We start from the raw sequence: 13784 nt of genomic DNA, 5'->3' as shown, positions 1-13784 counted from the left end.
GGGGACCTGCTGATAGATAACCCAATGCCTTAACCCATTGAGCTACTAGTTCACATTTGAAAAAGCAGTCAATAAGCCTAATGAAAGAAACATGGCTTCTATTCCATACTTCAACAACATGTAACTCATAGTAAAAGAAGGCCAAACAAGTCTTTTAAAAAAGACCAACAAATAAAGCAATATTTTAAACAGGTGTTTTTAATTATCAAATAGATTTACAGTTTAATGTCACAAAGTAGATAAACTATTAGATTTTAAAAAAGAAATTAATTTATTAAATTGGCTGTGCCAGGGTTTGAACCCACAACCTTGTGGGGACCTACTGACAAATAAACCAATGCCTTAACCTATTGAGCTATCAGTACACATTTGAAAAAGCAGTCAATAAGCCTAATGAACCAAAATGGCTTCTTTTCCATACTTCAACACCATGGAACCCATTAAAATACGGCCAAACAAGTCTTTCAAAAAAGACCAAGAAATAAAGCAATCTTTTCAAAATGTCTTTTTAATCATCAAATAGATTTACAGTTTATTGTCACAAAGTAGACAAACTATTAGATTTTAAAAAAGAAATTAAATTGTTACCTTGGCTGTGTCACTGCTTGAACCCACAACCTTTATGGGACCTGCTGATAGATAAACCAATGCCTTATCCCATTGAGCTATCAGATCACATTTGAAAAAGCAGTCAATAAGCCTAATGAACCAACATGGCTTCTTTTCCATACTTCAACACCATGTAACTCATTAAAAGACGGCCAAACAAGTCTTTTTAAAAAGACAAATATATAAAGCAATCTTTTCAAAATGTCTTTTTAATCATCAAATAGATTTACAGTTTAATGTCACAAAGTAGACAAACTATTAGATTTTAAAAAAGAAATTAAATTGTTACCTTGGCTGTGCCAGGGTTTGAACCCACAACCTAGTGGGGACCTGCTGACAAAGAAATCAATGCCTTAACTGATTGAGCTATCAGTTCACAGTTGAAAAAGCAGTCAATAAGCCTAATGAACCAACATGGCTTCTTTTCCATACTTCAGCACCATTTAACTCATTAAAAAAAGGCCAAACAAGTCTTTCAAAAAAGAAAAAGAAATAAAGCAATATTTTAAACAGGTATTTTTAATTATCAAATAGATTTACAGTTTAATGTCACAAAGTAGACAAACTATTAGATTTTAAAAAAGAAATTAAATTGTTACCTTGGCTGTGTCGGGGCTTGAACCCACAACTTTGTGGGGACCTGCTGATAGACAAGCCAATGCCTTAACCCATTGAGCTATCAGTTTACATTTGAAAAAGCAGTCAATAAGCCTAATGAACGAACATGGCTTCTTTTCCATACTTCAACTCCATGTAACTCATTAAAAGAAGGCCAAACAAGTATTTCAAAAAAGACAAAGAAATAAAGCAATATTTTAAACAGGTATTTTTAATTATCAAATAGATTTAAAGTTTAATCTCACAAAGTAGACAAACTATTAGATTTTAAAAAATAAATTAAATTGTTACTTTGGCTGTGTCGGGGCTTGAACCCACAACCTTGTGGGGACCGGCTGATAGATAAACCAATGCCTTAACCCATTGAGCTATCAGTTCACATTTGAAAAAGCAGTCAATAAGCCTAATGAACGAACATGGCTTCTTTTCCATACTTCAACAACATGTAACACATATTAAAAGAAGGCCAAACAAGTCTTTCAAAAAAGACAAAGAAATAAAGCAATCTTTTAAACAGATCTTTTTAATTATCAAATAGATTTACAGTTTAATGTCACAAAGTAGACAAACTATTAGATTTTAAAAAAGAAATTAAATTGTTACCTTGGCTGTGTCGGAGCTTGAACCCACAAACTTGTGGGGACCTGCTGACAAATAAATCAATGCCTTAACCCATTGAGCAATCTTCTCCTGTTTGTGCAAGCAGTCAATAAACCTAATGAACCAACATGGCTTCTTTTCCATACTTCAGCACCATGTTACTCATTAAAAGAACGCCAAACAAGTCTTTCAAAAAATAAAAAGAAATAAAGAAATATTTTAAACATGTCTTTTTATTTATCAAATAGATTTACAGTTTAATGTCACAAAGTAGACAAACTATTAGATTTTAAAAAGAAAGTAAATTGTTACCTTGGCTGTGTCACTGCTTGAACCCACAACCTTTATGGGACCTGCTGATAGATAAACCAATGCCTTAACCCATTGAGCTATCAGTTCACATTTGAAAAAGCAGTCAATAAGCCTAATGAACCAACATGGCTTCTTTTCCATACTTCAACACCATGTAACTCATTAAAAGACGGTCAAACAAGTCTTTAAAAAAATAAAAAGAAATAAAGCAATCTTTTAAACATGTCTTTTTAATCATCAAATAGATTTACAGTTTAATGTCACAAAGTAGACAAACTATTAGATTTTAAAAATGAAATTAAATTGTTACACTGGCTGTGTCCGGGCTGGAACCCACAACTTTGTGGGGATTTGCTCATAGCTAAACCAATGCCTTAACCCATTGAGATATCAGTTCACATTTGAGCATGGAGTCAATAAGCCTAATGAACCAACATGGCTTCTTTTCCATACTTCAACTCCATGTAACTCATATTAAAAGAAGGCCAAACAAGTCTTTCAAAAAAGACAAAGAAATAAAGCAATCTTTTAAACAGATCTTTTTAATTATCAAATAGATTTACAGTTTTATGTCACAAAGTAGACAAACTATTAGATTTTAAAAAATAAATTAAATTGTTAGCTTGGCTGTGTCGGGGCTTGAACCCACAACTTTGTGGGGACCTGCTGATAGATAAACCAATGCCTTAACCGATTGAGCTATCAGTACACATTTGAAAAAGCAGTCAATAAGCCTAATGAACTAAAATGGCTCCTTTTCCATACTTCAACACCGTGGAACCCATTAAAATACGGCCAAACAAGTCTTTCAAAAAAGACCAAGAAATAAAGCAATCTTTTCAAAATGTCTTTTTAATCATCAAATAGATTTACAGTTTAATGTCACAAAGTAGACAAACTATTAGATTTTAAAAAAGAAATTAAATTGTTACCTTGGCTGTGTCACTGCTTGAACCCACAACCTTTATGGGACCTGTTGATAGATAAACCAATGCCTTAACCCATTGAGCTATCAGTTCACATTTGAAAAAGCAGTCAATAAGCCTAATGAACCAACATGGCTTCTTTTCCATACTTCATCACCATGTAACTCATTAAAAGACGGCCAAACAAGTCTTTCAAAAAATAAAAAGAAATAAAGCAATCTTTTAAACATGTCTTTTTAATTATCAAATAGATTTACAGTTTAATGTCACAAAGTAGACAAACTATTAGATTTTAAAAAAGAAATTAAATTGTTACACTGGCTGTGTCTGGGCTTGAACCCACAACTTTGTGGGGACCTGCTGATAGATAAACCAATGCCTTAACCCATTGAGCTATCACTTCACATTTGAAAAAGCAGTCAATAAGCCTAATGAACCAACATGGCTTCTTTTCCATAGTTCAACAACATGTAACTCATATTAAAAGAAGGCCAAACAAGTCTTTTAAAAAAGACCAAGAAATAAAGCAATCTTTTAAACAGATCTTTTTATTTATTAAATAGATTTACAGTTTAATGTCACAAAGTAGACAAACTGTTAGATTTTAAAAAAGAAATTAAATTGTTACCTTGGCTGTGTCGGAGCTTGAACCCACAACCTTTTGGGGATCTGCTGACAAATAAATCAATGCCTTAACCCATTGAGCTATCCTCTCCTGTTTGTGCAAGCAGTCAATAAGCCTAATGAACCAAAATGGCTTCTTTTCCATACTTCACCACCATGGAACCCATTAAAATACGGCCAAACAAGTCTTTCAAAAAAGACCAAGAAATAAAGCAATATTTTAAACATGTCTTTTTATTTATCAAATAGATTTACAGTTTAATGTCACAAAGTAGACAAACTATTAGATTTTAAAAAGAAATTAAATTGTTACCTTGGCTGTGTCACTGCTTGAACCCACAACCTTTATGGGACCTGCTGATAGATAAACCAATGCCTTAACCCATGGAGCTATCAGTTCACATTTGAAAAAGCAGTCAATAAGCCTAATGAACCAACATGGCTTCTTTTCCATACTTCAACACCATGTAACTCATTAAAAGATGGCCAAACAAGTCTTTCAAAAAAGACAAAGAAATAAAGCAATCTTTTAAACATGTCTTTTTAATTATCAAATAGATTTACAGTTTAATGTCACAAAGTAGACAAACTATTAGATTTTAAAAATAAATTAAATTGTTACTTTGGCTGTGTCAGGGCTTGAACCCACAAACTTGTGGGGACCTGCTGATAGATAAACCAATGCCTTAACCCATTGAGCTATCAGTTCACATTTGAAAAAGCAGTCAATAAGCCTAATGAATGAACATGGTTTCTTTTCCATACTTCAACACCATGGAACCCATTAAAATACGGCCAAACAAGTCTTTCAAAAAAGACAAAGAAATAAAGCAATCTTTTAAACAGATCTTTTTAATTATCAAATAGATTTACAGTTAAATGTCACAAAGTAGACAAACTATTAGATTTTAAAAAAGAAATTAAATTGTTACCTTGGCTGTGACGGGGCTTGAACCCACAACCTTGTGGAGTCTTGCTGATAGATAAACCAATGCCTTAACCTATTGAGCTATACTCTGCTGCTTGTGCAAGCAGTCAATAAGCCTAATGAACCAACATGGCTTCTTTTCCATAGTTCAACAACATGTAACTCATATTAAAAGAAGGCCAAACAAGTCTTTCAAAAAAGACAAAGAAATAAAGCAATCTTTTAAACAGATCTTTTTAATTATCAAATAGATTTACAGTTAAATGTCACAAAGTAGACAAACTATTAGATTTTAAAAAAGAAATTAAATTGTTACCTTGGCTGTGTCGGGGCTTGAACCTACAACCTTGTGGGGACCTGCTGATAGATAAACCAATGCCTTAACCCATTGAGCTATCAGTCAACGTTTGAAAAAGCAGTCAATAAGCCTAATGAACGAACAGGGCTTCTGTTCCATACTTCAACAACATGTAACTCATATTAAAAGAAGGCCAAACAAGTCTTTCAAAAAAGACAAAGAAATAAAGCAATCTTTTAAACAGATCTTTTAAATTATCAAATAGATTTAGAGTTTAATGTCATAAAGTAGACAAACTATTAGATTTTAAAGAGGAAAATAAATTGTTCACTTCACTGTGTCAGGGATTGATCCCACAACCTTGTGGGGACCTGCTGATAGATAAACCAATGCCTTAACCCATTGAGCTATCAGTACACATTTGAAAAAGCAGTCAATAAGCCTAATGAACCAAAATGGCTTCTTTTCCATACTTCAACACCATGGAACCCATTAAAATACGGCCAAACAAGTCTTTCAAAAAAGACCAAGAAATAAAGCAATCTTTTCGAAATGTCTTTTTAATCATCAAATAGTTTTACAGTTTAATGTCACAAAGTAGACAAACTATTAGATTTTAAAAAAGAAATTAAATTGTTAACTTGGCTGTGTCGGGGCTTGAACCCACAACCTTGTGGGGACATGCTGACAAATAAATCAATGCCTTAACCCATTGAGTTATCTTCTCCTGTTTGTGCAAGCAGTCAATAAGCCTAATAACCCAAAATGGCTTCTTTTCCATAATTCAACACCATGTAACCCATCAAAATAAGGCCAAACAAGTCTTTCAAAAAAGAAAAAGAAATAAAGCAATATTTTAAACAGGTATTTTTAATTATCAAATAGATTTAGAGATTAGTGTCACAAAGTAGACAAACTATTATTTTTTTAAAAATTAATTAAATTGTTACCTTGGCTGTGTCAGGGCTTGAACCCACAACCTTGTGGGGACCTGCTGATAGATAAAGCAATGGCTTAACCCATTGAGCTATCACTTCACATTTGAAAAAGCAGTCAATAAGCCTAATGAACGAACATGGCTTCTTTTCCATATTTCAGCACCATGTAACTCATATTAAAAGAATTCCAAACAAGTCTTTCAAAAAAGACCAAGAAATAAAGCAATCTTTTCAAAATGTCTTTTTAATCATCAAATAGATTTACAGTTTAATGTCACAAAGTAGACAAACTATTAGATTTTAAAAAAGAAATTAAATTGTTACCTTGGCTGTGTCGGAGCTTGAACCCACAACCTTGTGGGGATCTGCTGACAAATAAATCAATGCCTTAACCCATTGAGCTATCCTCTCCTGTTTGTGCAAGCAGTCAATAAGCCTAATGAACCAAAATGGCTTCTTTTCCATACTTCACCACCATGGAACCCATTAAAATACGGCCAAACAAGTCTTTCAAAAAAGACCAAGAAATAAAGCAATATTTTAAACATGTCTTTTTATTTATCAAATAGATTTACAGTTTAATGTCACAAAGTAGACAAACTATTAGATTTTAAAAAGAAATTAAATTGTTACCTTGGCTGTGTCACTGCTTGAACCCACAACCTTTATGGGACCTGCTGATAGATAAACCAATGCCTTAACCCATGGAGCTATCAGTTCACATTTGAAAAAGCAGTCAATAAGCCTAATGAACCAACATGGCTTCTTTTCCATACTTCAACACCATGTAACTCATTAAAAGATGGCCAAACAAGTCTTTCAAAAAAGACAAAGAAATAAAGCAATCTTTTAAACATGTCTTTTTAATTATCAAATAGATTTACAGTTTAATGTCACAAAGTAGACAAACTATTAGATTTTAAAAATAAATTTAATTGTTACTTTGGCTGTGTCAGGGCTTGAACCCACAAACTTGTGGGGACCTGCTGATAGATAAACCAATGCCTTAACCCATTGAGCTATCAGTTCACATTTGAAAAAGCAGTCAATAAGCCTAATGAACGAACATGGTTTCTTTTCCATACTTCAACACCATGGAACCCATTAAAATACGGCCAAACAAGTCTTTCAAAAAAGACAAAGAAATAAAGCAATCTTTTAAACAGATCTTTTTAATTATCAAATAGATTTACAGTTAAATGTCACAAAGTAGACAAACTATTAGATTTTAAAAAAGAAATTAAATTGTTACCTTGGCTGTGACGGGGCTTGAACCCACAACCTTGTGGAGACTTGCTGATAGATAAACCAATGCCTTAACCTATTGAGCTATACTCTGCTGCTTGTGCAAGCAGTCAATAAGCCTAATGAACCAACATGGCTTCTTTTCCATAGTTCAACAACATGTAACTCATATTAAAATACGGCCAAACAAGTCTTTCAAAAAAGACAAAGAAATAAAGCAATCTTTTAAACAGATCTTTTTAATTATCAAATAGATTTACAGTTAAATGTCACAAAGTAGACAAACTATTAGATTTTAAAAAAGAAATTAAATTGTTACCTTGGCTGTGTCGGGGCTTGAACCTACAACCTTGTGGGGACCTGCTGATAGATAAACCAATGCCTTAACCCATTGAGCTATCAGTCAACGTTTGAAAAAGCAGTCAATAAGCCTAATGAACGAACAGGGCTTCTGTTCCATACTTCAACAACATGTAACTCATATTAAAAGAAGGCCAAACAAGTCTTTCAAAAAAGACAAAGAAATAAAGCAATCTTTTAAACAGATCTTTTAAATTATCAAATAGATTTAGAGTTTAATGTCATAAAGTAGACAAACTATTAGATTTTAAAGAGGAAAATAAATTGTTCAGTTCACTGTGTCAGGGATTGATCCCACAACCTTGTGGGGACCTGCTGATAGATAAACCAATGCCTTAACCCATTGAGCTATCAGTACACATTTGAAAAAGCAGTCAATAAGCCTAATGAACCAAAATGGCTTCTTTTCCATACTTCAACACCATGGAACCCATTAAAATACGGCCAAACAAGTCTTTCAAAAAAGACCAAGAAATAAAGCAATCTTTTCGAAATGTCTTTTTAATCATCAAATAGTTTTACAGTTTAATGTCACAAAGTAGACAAACTATTAGATTTTAAAAAAGAAATTAAATTGTTAACTTGGCTGTGTCGGGGCTTGAACCCACAACCTTGTGGGGACATGCTGACAAATAAATCAATGCCTTAACCCATTGAGTTATCTTCTCCTGTTTGTGCAAGCAGTCAATAAGCCTAATAACCCAAAATGGCTTCTTTTCCATAATTCAACACCATGTAACCCATCAAAATAAGGCCAAACAAGTCTTTCAAAAAAGAAAAAGAAATAAAGCAATATTTTAAACAGGTATTTTTAATTATCAAATAGATTTAGAGATTAGTGTCACAAAGTAGACAAACTATTATTTTTTAAAAAATTAATTAAATTGTTACCTTGGCTGTGTCAGGGCTTGAACCCACAACCTTGTGGGGACATGCTGACAAATAAATCAATGCCTTAACCCATTGAGCTATCACTTCACATTTGAAAAAGCAGTCAATAAGCCTAATGAACGAACATGGCTTCTTTTCCATACTTCAGCACCATGTAACTCATATTAAAAGAATTCCAAACAAGTCTTTCAAAAAAGACCAAGAAATAAAGCAATCTTTTCAAAATGTCTTTTTAATCATCAAATAGATTTACAGTTTAATGTCACAAAGTAGACAAACTATTAGATTTTAAAAAAGAAATTAAATTGTTACCTTGGCTGTATCGGAGCTTGAACCCACAACCTTGTGGGGATCTGCTGACAAATAAATCAATGCCTTAACCCATTGAGCTATCCTCTCCTGTTTGTGCAAGCAGTCAATAAGCCTAATGAACCAAAATGGCTTCTTTTCCATACTTCACCACCATGGAACCCATTAAAATACGGCCAAACAAGTCTTTCAAAAAAGACCAAGAAATAAAGCAATATTTTAAACATGTCTTTTTATTTATCAAATAGATTTACAGTTTAATGTCACAAAGTAGACAAACTATTAGATTTTAAAAAGAAATTAAATTGTTACCTTGGCTGTGTCACTGCTTGAACCCACAACCTTTATGGGACCTGCTGATAGATAAACCAATGCCTTAACCCATGGAGCTATCAGTTCACATTTGAAAAAGCAGTCAATAAGCCTAATGAACCAACATGGCTTCTTTTCCATACTTCAACACCATGTAACTCATTAAAAGATGGCCAAACAAGTCTTTCAAAAAAGACAAAGAAATAAAGCAATCTTTTAAACATGTCTTTTTAATTATCAAATAGATTTACAGTTTAATGTCACAAAGTAGACAAACTATTAGATTTTAAAAATAAATTAAATTGTTACTTTGGCTGTGTCAGGGCTTGAACCCACAAACTTGTGGGGACCTGCTGATAGATAAACCAATGCCTTAACCCATTGAGCTATCAGTTCACATTTGAAAAAGCAGTCAATAAGCCTAATGAACGAACATGGTTTCTTTTCCATACTTCAACACCATGGAACCCATTAAAATACGGCCAAACAAGTCTTTCAAAAAAGACAAAGAAATAAAGCAATCTTTTAAACAGATCTTTTTAATTATCAAATAGATTTACAGTTAAATGTCACAAAGTAGACAAACTATTAGATTTTAAAAAAGAAATTAAATTGTTACCTTGGCTGTGACGGGGCTTGAACCCACAACCTTGTGGAGGCTTGCTGATAGATAAACCAATGCCTTAACCGATTGAGCTATCAGTACACATTTGAAAAAGCAGTCAATAAGCCTAATGAACCAAAATGGCTTCTTTTCCATACTTCAACACCATGGAACCCATTAAAATACGGCCAAACAAGTCTTTCAAAAAAGACCAAGAAATAAAGCAATCTTTTCAAAATGTCTTTTTAATCATCAAATAGTTTTACAGTTTAATGTCACAAAGTAGACAAACTATTAGATTTTAAAAAAGAAATTAAATTGTTACCTTGGCTGTGTCGGGGCTTGAACCCACAACCTTGTGGGGACCTGCTGACAAATAAATCATTGCCTTAACCCATTGAGCTATCCTCTCCTGTTTGTGCAAGCAGTCAATAAACCTAATGAACCAACATGGCTTCTTTTCCATACTACATCACCATATTACTCATTAAAAGAAGGCCACACAAGTCTTTCAAAAAATAAAAAGAAATAAAGCAATATTTTAAACATGTCTTTTTATTTATTAAATAGATTTACAGTTTAATGTCACAAAGTAGACAAACTATTAGATTTTAAAAAGAAATTAAATTGTTACCTTGGCTGTGTCACTGCTTAAACCCACAACCTTTATGGGACCTGCTGATAAATAAACCAATGCCTTAGTCTTTCAAAAAAGACCAAGAAATAAAGCAATCTTTTCAAAATGTCTTTTTAATCATCAAATAGTTTTACAGTTTAATGTCACAAAGTAGACAAACTATTAGATTTTAAAAAATAAATTAAATTATTACATTGGCTGTGCCAGGGTTTGAACCCACAACCTTGTGGGGACCTGCTGACAAATAAATCAATGCTTTAACCCATTGAGCTATCCTCTACTGTTTGTGCAAGCAGTCAATAAGCCTAATGAACCAACATGGCTTCTTTTCCATATTTCAGCACCATGTACAGTGAGAAAAATAAGTATTTGAACACCCTGCTATTTTGCAAGTTCTCCCACTTAGAAATCATGGAGGGGTCTGAAATTGTCATCGTAGGTGCATGTCCACTGTGAGAGACATAATCTAAAAAAGAAATTCCAGAAATCACAATATATGATTTTTAAACTACTTATTTGTATGATACAGCTGCAAATAAGTATTTGAACACCTGTCTATCAGCTAGAATTCTGACCCTCAAAGACCTGTTAGTCTGCCTTTAAAATGTCCACCTCCACTACATTTATTATCCTAAATTACATGCACCTGTTTGAGGTCGATAGCTGCATAAAGACACCTGTCCACCCCATACAATCAGTAAGAATCCAACTACTAACATGGCCAAGACCAAAGAGCTGTCCAAAGACACTAGAGACAAAATTGTACACCTCCACAAGGCTGGAAAGGGCTACGGGGAAATTGGCAAACAGCTTGGTGAAAAAAGGTCCACTGTTGGAGCAATCATTAGAAAATGGAAGAAGCTAAACATGACTGTCAATCTCCCTCGGACTGGGGCTCCATGCAAGATCTCACCTCGTGGGGTCTCAATGATCCTAAGGAAGGTGAGAAATCAGCCCAGGACTACACGGGAGGAGCTGGTCAATGACCTGAAAAAATCTGGGACCACCGTTTCCAAGGTTACTGTTGGTAATACACTAAGACGTCATGGTTTGAAATCATGCATGGCACGGAAGGTTCCCCTGCCTAAACCAGCACATGTCCAGGCACGTCTTAAGTTTGCCAATGACCATTTGGATGATCCAGAGGAGTCATGGGAGAAAGTCATTCGGTCAGATGAGAACAAAATAGAACTTTTGGGTCATAATTCCACTAAACGTGTTTGGAGGAAGAAGCATGATGAGTACCATCCCAAGAACACCATCCCTACTGTGAAGCATGGGGGTGGTAGCATCATGCTTTGGGGGTGTTTTTCTGCACATGGGACAGGGCGACTGTGTATTAAGGAGACAGTGTATTAAGGAGAGGATGACCGGGGCCATGTATTGCGAGATTTTGGGGAACAACCTCCTTCCCTCATTTAGAGCATTGAAGATGGGTCGAGGCTGGGTCTTCCAACATGACAATGACCTGAAGCACACAGCCAGGATAACCAAGGAGTGGCTCTGTAAGAAGCATATCAAGGTTCTGGCGTGGCCTAGCCAGTCTCCAGACCTAAACCCAATAGAGAATCTTTGGAGGGAGCTCAAACTCCGTGTTTCTCAGCGACAGGCCAGAAACCTGACTGATCTAGAGAAGATCTGTGTGGAGGAGTGGGCCAAAATTCCTCCTGCAGTGTGTAAACCTGGTGAAAAACTACAGGAAACGTTTGACCGCTGTAATTTCAAACAAAGGCTACTGTACCAAATATTAACATTGACTTTCTCAGGTGTTCAAATACTTATTTGCAGCTGTATCATACAAATAAATAGTTAAAAAATCATACATTGTGATTTCTGGATTTTTTTTTTTTTTAGATTATGTCTCTCACAGTGGACATGCACCTACGATGACAATTTCAGACACCACCATAATTTCTAAGTGGAAGAACTTGCAAAATAGCAGGGTGTTCAAATACTTATTTTCCTCACTGTAACTCATTAAAAGAAGGCCAAACAAGTCTTTCAAAAAAGAAAAAGAAAAAAAAGCAAAATTTTAAACATGTCTTTTTAATTATCAAATATATTTACAGTTTAATGTCACAAAGTAGACAAACTATTAGATTTTAAAAAAGAAATTAAATTGTTACCTTGGCTGTGTCAGGGCTTGAACCCACAACCTTGTGGGGACCTGCTGATAGATAACCCAATGCCTTAACCGATTGAGCTATCAGTTCACATTTGAGCAAGCAGTCAATAAGCCAAATGAACCAACATGGCTTCTTTTCCATACTTCAACTCCATGTAAATCATTAAAAGAAGGCCAAACAAGTCTTTCAAAAAAGACCAACAAACAAAGCAATCTTTTAAACAGGTGTTTTTATTTATCAAATAGATTTACAGTTTAATGTCACAAAGTAGATAAACTATTAGATTTTTTTAAATAAATTACATTGGCTGTGCCAGGGTTTGAACCCACAACCTTGTGGGGACCTGCTGACAAATAAATCAATGCCTTAACCCATTGAGCTATCCTCTCCTGTTTGTGCAAGCAGTCAATAAGCCTAATGAACCAAAATGGCTTCTTTTCCATACTTCAACACCATGTAACTCATATTAAAAGAAGGCCAAACAAGTCTTTCAAAAAAGACCAAGAAATAAAGCAATATTTTAAACAGGTGTTTTTAATTATCAAATAGATTTACAGTTTAATGTCACAAAGTAGACAAACTATTAGATTTTAAAAAAGAAATTAAATTGTTACCTTGGCTGTGTCGGGGCTTGAACCCACAACCTTGTGGGGACCTGCTGACAAATAAATCAATGCCTTAAACCATTGAGCTATCCTCTCCTGTTTGTGCAAGCAGTCAATAAACCTAATGAACCAACATGGCTTCTTTTCCATACTTCAGCACCATGAAACTCATTAAAAGAAGGCCAAACAAGTCTTTCAAAAAATAAAAAGAAATAAAGCAATATTTTAAACATGTCTTTTTATTTATCAAATAGATTTACAGTTTAATGTCACAAAGTAGACAAACTATTAGATTTTAAAAAGAAATTAAATTGTTACCTTGGCTGTGTCACTGCTTGAACCCACAACCTTTATGGGACCTGCTGATAGATAAACCAATGCCTTAACCCATTGAGCTATCAGTTCATATTTGAAAAACCAGTCAATAAGCCTAATGAACCAACATGGCTTCTTTTCCATACTTCAGCACCATGTAACTCATTAAAAGATGGCCAAACAAGTCTTTCAAAAAAGACCAAGAAATAAAGCAATCTTTTAAACATGTCTTTTTAATCATCAAATCGATTTACAGTTTAATGTCACAAAGTAGACAAACTATTAGATTTTAAAAAAGAAATTAAATTGTTACCTTGGCTGTGTCGGGGCTTGAACCTACAACCTTGTGGGGACCTGCTGATAGATAAACCAATGCCTTAACCCATTGAGCTATCAGTCAACGTTTGAAAAAGCAGTCAATAAGCCTAATGAACGAACAGGGCTTCTGTTCCATACTTCAACAACATGTAACTCATATTAAAAGAAGGCCAAACAAGTCTTTCAAAAAAGACAAAGAAATAAAGCAA

Source organism: Silurus aristotelis (genome assembly GCF_946808225.1).
Source record: "Silurus aristotelis genome assembly, chromosome: 5".
NCBI lineage: Eukaryota > Metazoa > Chordata > Actinopteri > Siluriformes > Siluridae > Silurus > Silurus aristotelis.
The sequence above is the reverse complement of the archived record's forward strand: the minus strand, read 5'-3'. Positions refer to the sequence as shown.